We start from the raw sequence: 15,472 nt of genomic DNA, 5'->3' as shown, positions 1-15,472 counted from the left end.
TCTTGTAGACTTTCTGCATTTTATTTTTGATGTGAACATTCAGGCATCGAATGTCCAATCTTGAAGACATTTGAATTGCTTCGATAAGAGACACATGTAGCTCATTAAAATACTTTCCTTATTTGCATATGTAAAAAGTCATTATCGAGTGTGCGTATACGCGATGCGTTCTTTGAGGAACACATTTCATTCATTAACATATTTGCATGTGGCATTGTTTTGTGTAGAAGTGATTTAAACTTTTCACATCGTACTTTCGACATTTGGTTCTATAAATTCATGTTTAATAGACTTACTCATTTAATATATTGCATTTTGATATATGATTTTTCCGGATTTATTATTATTGTCGTATTAATCAAAGCCCGCCTTTTCTTGAAACTCGAATTTATATACACCTCCTGATATATATAAGCTGTTAGCCATATTCGTTTCAAAAGCTGGCATTCCCGTTTTAATTGTTCGTTCCCTAGATAACGCAAACTCAACACAATAATGAAATGGTGTTGACTTTGTTTCAATTGAACAATTAGATACAATAATACTCGAACACGCGTTCCTTTAATTGAAATACACTCGATGTTTTATGTGTAGTGTTTGATTATTAAACGACCATTACACTTCACCTAAAAACATACATGGGGACTATACATTTGCACTTTATATTCTGTTTCTATTGAACACTCGTCTTATAATACAGCAACACACAGCAATCATATTTGCATGATGGATATTAACTCACACGAACCACAGCCGGAACTCAATGCGTGATAAAAACTATTAATGTTCTCTCGAATTACATACGTACTGTGTATGCGAAGTAAATTCAAGAATATGTGTTTAAGGTAATAGATCACAAACGAAAACTCAACAAGTGTGGTTTTAATAGTGTGTTTCAAAGCACTGGTCTGTTTGTTAAAGCGGCCTACTCACCTTTTTGGAAAATTGCCCAAATTAATAATACATGTTTCAGATTTGCAAATTTTCGTTGTAGTTTTGATATGTGTGAGGAAACTGTTATACTTAACATTTACCATGCTCTTATTTGCTCTATAATATCAATTATATGCATCTTGTGACGATTTAAAAACCTGAAAATAATAAAGCGTGGCTAAGCAAAACGATTGAATAAATTGGAAAGTTCTGTTGTTTTTTGTTATATTTTGCGTTACTACGAAGATTGCTTGATATATAAAGTTTAAAATACATTTCTCATTGCATGAGCAAGGATGGCCGAGTGGTCACTGCTATAAGCTTTTTCTTCAGGGGTCAGTGGTTCGAGCCCAGCTGAGGGCATCTTTCTTTTCTTTCTTTAAGTTTATTTGTGTCTGTTTAAGGAGCTTTTTAGCTCCAATGTTTACATTAATTAATACAAAGCATTAAACGACAAACTTCAATTCATGACAAAATCTGAGAAAAGGTTTCTTTAAAAACGTTGCAGTTAACTTTCGTATGCATAGAAATAAGACATGCTAACTAAAACATGTGTGTTATAATTAAGTATTTATGTTGGTATTAGATGTATGCAAAATAACTGTATGTAACTGCTATTAACTTTCGAGCGTTTTATTACATTGCGTGCCAACAGCCTTAGTGTAGTATGTTGAATGTGTGGTGTAGGACCAAATTCAGTAATAAGGCAAGGGAATGTCCTTGTCCGATTGGTCACTGGTTAACTTTTGATTTGCGCTATCTTGTTAACAAATGGATTAATGAAACATACTAAATACAATTGCAAAAGAGGACTCGAAATACGGCTTCTATAAAAGAAGTGTTATTTCAATAGCTCCATTTATCGTTGTGTTATTTTGCAGAAACAGATAAAGATAACCTTTTTACATACCAAACACATAATAACACCATATAAATGATACAAGTATGCATAGTTTATGAATAATCGAATTCGACTTGACTGATAAATAAAAATAAATAAAAATAACGTCATTTATGAGTGTCGAAAGCGTGGCATGTGGTACTCACAAAGACAGTTTTCAACTATGCACGCACATTAGGAAAGGCAAATTAGTATGTATGCACCGCTAATGTGTTAACCATTATGTATTAAGTCGGCAGAAGAAATCTAAACATTCTTTAAAAACTGTATTACTTTATATAACAGAGGGAGTCCGATCAACCTATAGTAAATGCATATACGCTAGGAATAAAATAGTATTACAGAATCGATAGAGTAGTAATACAATAAAAAGTACAGCGCCAAAACCGTTTTCGTAGTTACGAAATACATGTATTATGACTTTGATTTCCATACGATAATATCAGAAATGATTGCTAAACACGTGCTATTTCAATAAAAATGATAATTTCGTTTAGCTCAATATTGTCGAGACATCAATGGGCAATGGCATCATACTTATATTGTAATTTGGAATGTGCAGATGTGTTGGTATTGAAGCGTTAGCAAAACACATTAACAGCATGTGTCTGAATATCAGTCTTATGTACGTTATACACGCTCTCATGATGGAATTGAATAATAATGTATGTATAAATTAAATCATATAATATGGATACATTTAATGCAATTATCAACCTAATATATACTTAACAAAATAGGTAATTTAATATTTCAGTCAACGGTTTAATATCCGTTTTTAGAAAGCAATTAATGCAATAACACATTATAATAAAACCCTTTGTATCATAGTACAAAATAATATAATAGCAATTTAACTTACGAAATGAATTGAGGAAACATAAGGTAATAACAGAAGGAATTTGATAGGAAAAATAAAACAGAATGCAAGCATACTATGTTTTCACACAATTGTACAACTCTATATATATTACTACGCGTATGTCTTTGTGCAATAATTTCTATCAATATATTATCGATATGATGATTTTTCGGACAAAAATAATGTTAAGTTGTTGATAATTTATGCATGCCCAATGTGACATCCCAGCACTCACACTCGCACAGGCGGCTGGTTCACGTGTCTGCGAGCTTGACCTGTAACACGATTGTAATATTAAGCCATCCTCTCCAAGACGTTCAAGAACTCATTCAGCACCAATTGTTTTGACAAAATTGGAATAAGTTTCATAAGTAATACTACTTAATTAAGTACCGTTTCGAAACATAAATTGTCTTCCGTACAGAAAGTGACTTTAAACGATTGAAGCGTACTTCAGCTGATATATTGTATGGTAAGTATCGTTGTAAAACGTACACAAAAGAACCGAGTGGTATGCATAAAATAAAATACAAACTGACATCCTGAGCACGCACACTAAGTATCGGACATTATAATATAACATGCACGCGTCGACAGTATTGAAAAGTGTGAATATATGTTAAACAAATGACGAGCTGAAACACAAAGATAGTGACATACATGATTCTTATTGCACTTTATATTTGACAAGCATACATATTTGACGAAATTTGAAACCGTTTTAATTTGAAGTATCATGACGAAGTTTATGGATTTAAAGCGCATAATAAAACACGTATCAACAACTTAAATACAAATTCATTTGGGTGGTAAGTCTTTGGTAAAGATATTTTCCCGCTCTATCTTTAGAATAAATGACCACATGATCCGTTGGGTATCGGGTCGTTTAGAACGTCCAATATGGTATGAACAAGATGATCGAATAGACTCGCAATTAAAGACCCGAAAGATTTTAAGAACATTTGAAGCAACTTACTTTTAATTTTTAGATTTACATCAATGTATCGTTTTGCAGTTAGCTCTTTGCAAAGACAAAACCGTCATGGTTTCAGTGACATGTTTTGGTCTGTTAGCGCAACTCTGTCAGCTTCGTCTTTGTTACTTATGCCGCGTACACGTATATCGTTTGTGTTTATCCTGCCTCTGTTGCAAACATTGACCAAATAAAGCAGGGTCGAATACATTTTCCTATAATTATTCGGTCAACAGGAAGTACTGTATTCCTCCGCACGCTGTGACTATTAACATGGTCTAATATTTGACCTTTGAAATTTATTGGGACGCATCATGAATGTTATCTTTATATTATAAATTATCCTTTTGTTCATCTTTAAAATATATTACCGAACCAGCTTACCGTATTTATCATTTTAATTTACTTGATTACGCAATTTATGACGTATCTTGTGTGACGTCATTTCTCAGACGAAACATACTATCTAGTTTCTCTCAGGCTTTTAGGAACAACACTTTTGACGTGGTGGTTTTAACAGTATTTTTTTAAGCATCGAACGATTCATGAACGTATTTCGGATTGTGTGTTTGTCATTCATAATTGTTAACTTCGATGGGAATAAAATAATTCGCTACGGCAGGATTAGGATTTCGTAAATCGGGTTTTGGGTCAGAGTGGTTATTATTCGTCGAATGGTTCGATACAAACGCTATCAAAATTAGCGTGGTTTAAAAAAGATTTCGATGCTGGGGATGGAAACACAGAAAATGGATTTCGACAAAGGGATGGAAGAACAGAAAACCGATGTTTATCTCGTTGTAAATTTATTATATAAGCAATGGATTAAAGTTGTCATTAAGATAACTAAAATTTAGTTTTAGTTTTGCTGCTGCATTTTTTTATCATTTTTCACCAAAACAATATCACATTCTCGATTCGTTTTTTTTCATATTTTCAATAGGAAAGTATTAAAAGGAACAGTTTTAAGTGGAACTATTTTTTACGTGACGCAATCGGTAGTTATTCGGTCGTCTTGAATGTTGTGTACATGTATGAGGCTTGACAAGAATAATTATATTGTTATGTCAATTTATCATTTGTCTTTGATAAAATGTGTCAATGGCATGAAGCAGGATAAATAGAATTCATGGTTGGTGCCGAGATGGGCTAAACCGGATAAACTTTCTCCATCTCTGCACCAACCATGTATTCTCTATTTATGCTATCAATGTAGAGACGATTGTCATCATCAGATAAATTGAGGAAAATGCAGTTCTGGAGTATTGGCAGTAAATATGGTTGTTTATTGATATCTAACGATTAATTGTGCAAATTAATAAAAACTAGTACACAAGATACTTAAACATGACTTTCAAATATTCTTAATGTTATTTGTCCAATTGCCTATTGCATAAAATTGACTCTGCCCACTTACCGAGCCCACATTGTTATCTTATCCCTCATAAGAAAATATTCACTGCTCTCTATTATTGCAATTGTTAGTTGTATACATCACTTTGAGTATCATGTTTTTTGTAACGTAAGTCAAGCCTTTAAAAAAAGTTGACGAAAATTATTTTTTTTGCTCAGAGATTTAAAAGTGTTGATTACAAAGCATCAATGTGAACAGTTTAAATATACCAACAACATTGGAGTACGAACGATAAACAACAACAACAACGTTTATTCAGCGGTTCAGCTTATACAAGCTCATAGTCTACATTATATATGCATTAAGCAATTTATAAGTAATGGAAGAAGATAGAAGTTGGACGATAGTGTGATGAACTGGTTAACATGGTAAGTTATGAAGGGAATAAATAACCTTATATTTAATAATTTACATACAAGACATTCGATTAGAAGAATACAAGACAAGGTAGCCAACATAATTATTAACATAATAAAATTAAATTTGCATGAAATCAATAAAACACTATTTTGTATGCTGACGTTTATATACGTCTATGTGTTGTCTCGTTTATTAATTTTGCAATAGGCCTACTGTATATTACTATAAAAAAATGCAATTTGTAAATTGGTTTTAATAGTCATAACAAAGGAATGTATTAACCTCGTCTTTTCCCAATTATATTAACTCATCTGGTATCACACGCAATATATGCTATATATGTTAATTAAATTATAAAATAATGAATCTATAGTTAGTGAAATAAATTGACACATTTGTTTAAGTTTGAATTCCTTCCGTTAGCAAAATAAACAATTAAAGTGAGAAATCGATACTTAAAATAACAATTACTGCACTAAAAATATATTCACAAATTGTATTCATAATAACACATTTTGATTGGGTATCCGATAACACTTACAAATGCCATATGTGCGTTTCCGATGTAATTCTGCACCAGTTGCATAATACCATAATTCCATTTCCTGTAAATATTATACAATTGAGTGGTGGGATGCGCTATAATAAATCTCAATAGTCTAATTTGGCCATGGTAAATCTACCAACATAATCTGGTAAATCAAGTGTATAAGCCGTACTTAGTCATGTGTGTTTATGTAAGTGGCCGTTTTCTTTGAATATTGTTTGTTACGCCGTTGGAAACAATGCTACGAAAACAAAACGTTATGTGTTGAATACATCGTAGTGATTTGTTAATTGTTACATAATAACTGAATATTTAGAATATTAAAATTAGCTCTCTGGTTTATGTGTGGAAAATATTGTCTGATACAGGCTATTTCTTGCTTGTTCGATGTTATTTTGAAATCATTCAATACATGCATATGTTTTACTCCAACAACACCTACAGTGCTTTGCAGTTTACATCTGACTGCAAAACATGTCGTAAACAAGTCCTACAATGTTTAGCCAATAAGCAAGCGAAACCTTTTATGTGTTTGTTTAATAAAACATCGTACTGAAAAAAGTACGGAATAATGGCAGTGTCTGTTTTCAGCCTAAGGTTGGTTAAAACAAACATGTAAAATATTTTCGATCAATATTGCATCTTCGCCAAAAGACATACAATTGCTCATTTCCATAGTTTTTGTTGGAACAATGTAATTAAATTCGTGTCGTTGCATAATAATGTTATACATCGTGTGCATCAGTCCATACATAAGAGCTTCATCGCGTCTGATGAAACACATCAATGTGTCTGGATTTTCAATTCGCATGCATGTGCTTTATTCAAAGCATGATCGAAATTAAAACATCATATTACACATGTAAGATATGCTGTTGTTATCATCAACGCCAAAACAACCGCATACTCTTAAATACGTGATCCTTTCATTAAATAATATGCATTCATTTGAAGTTCGCTTGTTTTTTTATTTATGGGAACATCAGTTAGAAAATATGCAACCAACATTGTACTTTTACTGAATTCATTGCGGACAAAGAAATAATTGTTAACACACGAAAAGAGATCAACATTTAAGTAAACTGACGAATATACGCTTCACCTTATTACGCATTAACATCCTTGTTAATTAACGTTCTCATCGTATGGATATTAAGAGTGTGTTATTATTATGACGTTTTTTTACTTACCAAATCTCCTAGTATTACATATAGATGGCTATCGTTTTCAAGCCAAAACAGCCCAACAGCCTAACATCTCAGCTGTTATTAATTTATAAAACGTATACGTCGTGTGCGGCAATAAGCTCGAGTGTATTATCTGATATATTAAATGATTTTATCTTAAAAAGCAATTGCACTTAAAACATGGAATCATCAAGTCGTAAAAAAGAGAACAATAAAGTGAAGTGTTAGAGCAATTGCCAAACTTTAGTGCAGTCGTTTAATTAAAAATACGACCAAATTCTATGTATTCAGATTCACATTCTAGATGAAAGTGAGCATTGACAGACATATTTCACGTTTGAAACATTCAATCTGTTTAATGTAATTCATTAATGCACGGTTTGTTACCAGGAGCGTTGTAAGCAAATTGACATTTGGAGGGGTTGGGTATGACAGGGGGTATCCCCCTACCGTTGGTGGGAGTCCGGAGCCTACCCCGGAATTTTTTTTCAAATGTTAGCATAAACTAGCGCATTCTGGTGGGGTTTTTTGCCTGATACCTGACCTTATAGACGTCTATTGCAGGTATATTCTGAATGACAAAATTTGTGACAGACAGACAATCGATAGAGAAGTGATCTCTATATGTGGCAGTTTGTACTTTGTAGCAGGCGACACAACGATAGGGATCATGTGGGTTACAATAACGTTCTTCGGAAAAAAAATTCCCGCAATTCCGTTTTGGAAATTTGAAATACGTTGGTTTGGAGTAGAAATATTGAAATGACACAAAAAAGTGGTAAAAATCATTAATTAAGTTTTTTTAGAATTATCGATGTGCTTTGAGTTATTTCAACTAATTCAGGTATCTTGAGGTATTTTTAATTTTGTGATAATTAAGGACTATTGGATTTCGGCACATTTGTTTCGTGTCATACTTTCCTTTATATTAATAAAAAGAAGCAAAGGCTTAGATCATACCAACAATTAAATATTCTCAGGTGTAATTACTCAAGAATAAAGGTATTATCGTTATAAAAGAGATCGATCAATTAACAACATAATTGACACGTATACTACCGCGGGCGGGTGATGGAAAACAACAATACACGTGTCATAACTGCGAAAGCGTGATTACCTTGCTTAGTGGTAAAGCTATTTTCAAATATACGGGTATTGAAATGGAAAAAAAATTAAAAAAGGTTTTTGCCAAAATTTCCTTTTTTTGCCGAAAATATTAGGGCGGCGGCCGCCGCCCATGCCGCCCCAGCTCCAACGCCTCCGGTTACATCAAACAAATGCTTTATCAATATATATTATATACCAATAAAAAGCGCGGTAAAAACCACAATTGATTAAATTGCGTAACAAGAACCTGCGTAAAACAATATTGAGCAAAATATTACAAATTTGAAAATTCTTCTCAATAATTCACAGCGATACGCGAGTATAATTAAAGCTTAATATATTGTGTTATTGTGAAAGATAGTTATATAACGGCATCTGACAATGTCAGAACCATTTGATTGTTTGAGATTTAAATGGGAGTAATTGCTTTGAATTTATATTATAACATACATCGTTTAGAACAGCTACATTTTGTCGGATAAAATACCGTTATACCAAGATGGAAGGTTTTACTTTAAAATTCATGAGAACATTTAGTCAAATTGTAAAGAACCCTTTGTATACAAAATATACTTGGCACAGCTGTTTTCCTATTTAAAGGCTTGTTATTGAAACAAAACGAAACCTTAATCTAAACAATATGTTCTGTAAATACGACATGTGTTGCATATGCTTGTAAAGGCGGTTTGGGACAATTAACGAATGTCTCGTTGGTTATATATCTGAGATGCTATACAGGAAGCTATTTGATGTTAACAAAAATACGGACGCAGTCATAGATTACTATGTTAAGCCCTTTGGTAAGCATCGGGTTAGTGTTTATGGTCAGTCTTATTTCTAAATGTGTGGTTAACTCGTTTTCTTTACTTTGTACTCTACATTACATTCGATTAGATGATTGAATTATCAAAACAATATCAAAAATCAACAGCGTCTTTTACGTGAAGTCGCCAGCAATAAACACAAATCGAATTGTAGCACGCACCAGGTAGCCTATTTAGGAGAAACATTCTTTGAATATTTATATTCATTGTGAAATTGATTGGCGGCAAATAATGCCGCAACGCGCTATGGTTTTAATGAATTTTTACAAGCGTCGGGAATAATGTTCGCTTAAATGTGTTCAGCAGTCAGCTGATATATGTCAAAATATTGTGTTCTGACAGGAATGAGTATTATGTAATTTATGCATTCACACATTAATCATGAACACGTGTTCTATAAGTGTAAACCGTTAATGTCATGATACGATTTTACGTGTCTAAATATTTTATCTGAATATACTGTTTGATAATATGTTCTATGATTTAAGTAATTTTGTTTATTCGAGATAATTGACTAAATGCGAAAGAATTAACATTTAATAAAATCCTTAAGGAGCAGTGGAACACCTATCGTCAATGAAAAATATGTTATTCAATTGTTTACCTTAAACATGAATCGATACTGAGGAAATACCATATATAACGTATAGTGATAATACAATTTTCAAATCAACGTGCATTTGAATTTCATAACAAACACGTTAACCACGTGTTTCAAATTTTTACCGAGGTAAACAACGTGTATAATTTGTTTTTATTTTATATTGCAAACCGTTAACTTAAATATGATGTTGAGAATGATGTATAAGATTGATGTGAAATGTACATCTTCAGTTTTGCTTACACCAAAATATCTGTACCTATTTGTAAGGTATGTTACTACGATATATTTATCTATCAAGTTGAACAATTATAGAATTTTTACATGCACTGGATGTGCAGTAGGGCTGTGAATTAAATCGGATGCATTGGAAACAGCATTAGGATGTCATATAGAAACATACTTCGTCCTGTTTTCATACAAAATCTCATAATGAAAATATGTTGCTGTCACGTGTTTGTTTTGGTGTAGTTATCAGTGTCCCAATGACATTATTGTGATGTATTAGCCGCAAATGATGATATGTCGTCGCACATTGAGCTCTTCTATATGTTCCTTACTTCTGCTGAGGCAATATTGTTGCATATTTTTCATATTATATATCTTGTTAAGTATCGCAATCTTTTTACCTTTACCAGTTTTAATAGCAAAGCCCCGACGTTAATCATTTGTAAATACACTATGAGCATAGAGGGACTAATGTTTCTATTCTGGTAAATATAAACCGGTTTGTAGAAGTATGCCTATGCTTATAAACTGTTAAAACGCGTTGACTATAGTTTTATGTATGCATTGTGTAGGGCTGCTACGTCCTTTTCTAATGTGTCGCGTTTTGCAAGTTGCGTTTGCTACAAATATATAACGTCTTGCTAACTGCACATTGTTTGTGAGTGGGTTTCATAATCCTGGTTTTTAAGAGCAGATGGTATTCTTCAAACAAATGTTCAAGAAAGTGTGTGTATGCATAAGTGTTTGTTATTGCACGTTTTTGGAATTTGACATATTACGCAATAGCACTATATAATAAATCAAAATTTGACTTCGAAGAATGTTAATATACCATGACATATACTAAGTATACATATAACCATAACGTTCAAAAGGGCGCTTAGATGTAAGAGTGGATGTGAGGTACTAAAATGTAAACATGGTATTTTAATAACATATATACAAAGTAATACGTACTTTATTACACGATGGTGATATTTATTACGACATTGGCAGTCATACATTCACAAACTGAAGGGTGTGAAGATGCAACGAAGTAACAACAAACATTAAAACTGTGAGGATACATATTTACAAAATGTAAAATACTTAATCAGCATGAAATATTTACCCCATGCAAACATTACTTCTATTTTATAAATTTTACACTGAAGGGATTTTAAATATGTCAACAAAGTTTATACGCTGCTATTTAAAGATTTGGGATTTATGCATAATATGAGTCTTTTATAAAATGTGCATTAATTGAATTAGAAAGCATAGGCTTTAATAACGCACGGTATTTTAAGGGAGTTGGTTATGTTGATGTTTTGATTTCATGGCACATATTAAACACAAAATCGCTGATATATACAATAGGCCTGCGGAACTTGGTTGTACTTCACACCACTATATGTTGTTTAAACAATCAGAAATTCTGTACTGATTTAAATTGTTAAACAAAATTGAAGTAATGAATTATCATACCCCGATTGGGAGTTAACGTTCATCAGAATTAGAGTCTAATTGATGGAATCTGAATGAAATACTTAAACAAAAGGAACTGCACAAATGTAACGCACTTGAGGTCTGCAAAGACACACTACACTTGAAAATGAAACAAATACATATGCAATAGTATTTATAAATGCAACAATACCGTCAATAAAAAACTGTAGCGTGTTTTGTTAAAACCTTACGATTCTGAACTCAAGTTGAAGTTTATATCGAAATGTTTCTTGTCTCAGGAACATTAAGTGATGACATTGATACACATTCTGTGGCATTAATGGTCTAATCGAGGTTTCTAAGATTTTCTGGCAATAACATTTGAGTGCAGTCGATTGTAAAACTGTTATTTATCCATGGATTATTATCGCTAAAATAACAAAAACAGAGTAAACGGGTTTCGAAACATTCAATTTCCTCTAGGACAAAAATCAATGCGCATACTTTTAACACATCATGCGACGACAAGATATTGCAGGTGATTAAGTTATCATATTTCGCAAAACACCCTGACAAACTACAGTCTACAGTTTTTCTTGATAATCCCCAGGCCGACAACCACTGGTCTGCAAAACATCCTCAAAACAAGGCCTTCAGTCACAACCTGAAAATACATTCAGACAATTTTCAGTGCAGCAACAGCTTGCAAATAAAGCACAAAACAATGCAGAAAATGCACTTTAAATAAACTGATATCTGGGGTAAAATAGACCTTTTCGGAGGTCTCGGAACTTGACCATAAAAACCCCATTTTCAGATAAACCCGGCAATCACATTTATCTTTACGGGTAAGAATACGCGCACAGTGGACAACATGCTTTGCACTATCACAGCAAATGCTTTCAAACTGAGCCAAACAAAACGGGTATTTACCATTGAACTTTTTTGCACTGCTATCTTATTTAAACCCACCGTTGTAATCTGTCAAATGCCGGCTGCTTTAAGCAGGAAGTACATTTGTTTACATCTCACTGAGCATGTTGTTGTTGTTGACTAAAGGTCTGGTAACTTAGTTTCGAATTACTAAAAACATGTGAAATGACTAGAATACTGACCATTTATACTTACATTTAAGCTCCTGGAGTCAAAAAACTATTCGGTTTAGACCATACACATTATATTCAGGAAATTGACCAGGGCCAATGCGCAAATATGGCTACAAAACTGTAGACTGCCTCCTTAAGATAGCAGTCCAAAGTTTTAAACCCATCTAAATTTGAATTATTTGTACTCTTCAGTCAATTCTGGATTAAACTGGGTGGTTTTCGTTGTAAAATAACTGCAATGTACTATTTGAGACTATTTTTAGTGAGCATATCAGCGGCGGCATTTTCACGCAACTTTTTGGTCATTCTTTCCGTATTCTACCCAAGTCTAAAAATCACTCAATTTGCACAGATATGAAATGTAGATATACTCATATTGCCAAAACTGACTCATAATAAGTTTCAGCTTACATCCGGAGTCAAACATTGCTCACTCCACTGGTCAAAGTTAACAAATAAAATGAATTTTGATGATTTTTTCCCTTAAAATCAGTGTTTTTTACTCGCTTTTCATCAAAGTTTATGCACACTTAGGGGTTTAAATGGTTTAAAAGGCATTTAATGTTGTACGTATAGTTGAATTAAGTAAGCTTAGTCTTTCTTGCATAAATAACTAAGCATATCGCACAAAGAAACAAAGACTGCAGCTCTAAAGCAGATGCGCGTACCGTGCACAATAGGGTTTTCTTCAATAATCAGGCTTACCTCCCCCTACTGGAATGTTAATATCTCTGCTCAAATTGGTCAGAACTGAAAGGGACAGCTGTTTTCAGGTGTTGATGACTCTATTTTATAAAAAAAAAATGTCATATTTGACTATGAGGTGTCAGGTGTGAAATTTGGGATTTTTACCTTAAGGGGGCAGTCTACAGTTTTTCTTGAAAATCCCTAGGCCGACAACCACTAGTCTGCAAAACACCCTCCAAACAAGGCCTTCAGTCACAACCTGAAAATAGATTCAGACAATTTTCAGTGCAGCTCATCAACAGCTTGCAAATAAAGCACAAAGCAACGCAGAAAATGCAATTTAAACTGATATCTGGGGTAAAATAGACCTTTTCGGAGGTCTCGGAACTTGACCGTAAAAACCCCATTTTCAGATAAACCCGGATATGACATTTATCTTTCCGCGTGAGAATACGCGCACAGTGGACAACATGCTTTGCACTATCACAGCAAATGCTTTCAAACTGAGCCAAACAAAATGGGTCATTACCATTGCACTTTTTTGCACTGCTAACTTTTTTAAACCCAACGTTGAAATCTGTCAAATGCCGGCTGCTTTAAGCAGGAAGTACATTTGTTTACATCTCACTTAGCATGTTGTTGTTGTTGACTAAAAGTCTGGTAACTTAGTTTCGAATACTGAAAACATGTGAAATGACTAGAATATTGACCATTTATACTTACATTTAAGCTCCTGGAGTCAAAAAACTATTCGGTTTAGACCATACACATTATATTCAGGAAATTGACCAGGGCCAATGCGCAAATATGGCTCCAAAACTGTAGACTGCCTCCGAATGATCACTTTGGTGAGATATTGTGTCTGTCAAATTTAGCTGACAGAATGGAATGTATCGCGGAAACAGATGTATAGTTTTAGGTTTTTTAAGAAAAAGTTTAACACGCAGATGTGAATTTCAGACAGACTTTTGACAAAGACAAAGCTTTTTGAAATTAACATTATTCTTTTAAATACACGGTATACACATAGTTTGAATTTTATTGAATACAATATTGGAATATTATACATGAACATGTACGCAAGTTAAATGCTTTTACTCTATTCGAACTACATTCCAAAACGTTTCTCCATGATAATCAGTTACACTGTTATTTTATAAATTTGATTTGGTTTGAATCGCATTATGTAATATTAACAACCTGTACATTGTTTTGAGACAGTCGTTTTCAATGTGTGATGTCATATAATAACAATGATCTATTAACCGTCATGATAGCGTTTATCAATTATAAACTTATTTCAGTGAAAATCAAACAAAAATACGATTACAACTGAGCTCATGTATAATTCCTGTGGTCAACTAAAGTTTATTGACACATGTATTACTGCATGACATTGTACTTTTTAGAAATGTAGACAGAAGCAAGCACACACATATAGAGGTACATCTGTATTAAGCAAACGTGGTTATATAAATAAAATTGTCTCAGACAGAAAAAGTTGACATCGAAACCCCATTACACATTTTATTAATACTGTTTAGTTCGTCAAAACAGTACAAATTTGTTCACTTTAACAGTTCCAGTGACATTAATTGATGTCATTAATAACCTTCTCTGCAAGTCACGTTACATAAAAAGAGACTCAGCGTACAACGGACATGAACTCACATGCTAATTAACTTGAACAATTTACTTATGTAGAGGTATACATTTCTAAAGGGTGTTAAGTTAAAGACTGTACACTCAGAGAAAGACGTATTCAATGTTGCCTTACACAGTATAGTTAACTTAGAGAGAGAATTATTTGAACAAATAGTCTACATGTACCATTACAAAGGTGGATAAAACAAATTTAACTAAAGCACTGAACGTCTGACTAGTGTGGTTTGTTAGGGAAACATGATTGTATTTATTTATTGAGCAATCTTAGTTTCAAGTAATCCTCGGGGCAAAACCAATTTTTAGGTTGTTGGCCGAAGGCTGAATGTGGAAAATAAAAAATGCGTATCGGGGAGGACTTTATTCTGAGGTTCGGCAAACACTCTTCCAGTGTTTTGTGCAGGTTTTAATCAACGTTTCATTTTGTATAATGTGAGATGTAATAAATGGGGAGACAATCGTAATCGTTCATCTTGACATCAAAGGCAACTTGACCAGGTAAGATCAGTGTATATATTAAACAAAAATATAGTGCCACGTCTATTTGTTTGAAACTAAAAGCTATGAAAAAAGATAATATTTAGTGCACTAATTATACTCAACTTATTCCGAATAGTGGCGAATTATTAAAAACAGGGTGGTCAATCACATA

This window comes from Dreissena polymorpha, chromosome 8, assembly GCF_020536995.1.
Source record: "Dreissena polymorpha isolate Duluth1 chromosome 8, UMN_Dpol_1.0, whole genome shotgun sequence".
NCBI lineage: Eukaryota > Metazoa > Mollusca > Bivalvia > Myida > Dreissenidae > Dreissena > Dreissena polymorpha.
Note: the sequence above shows the minus strand (reverse complement) of the source record.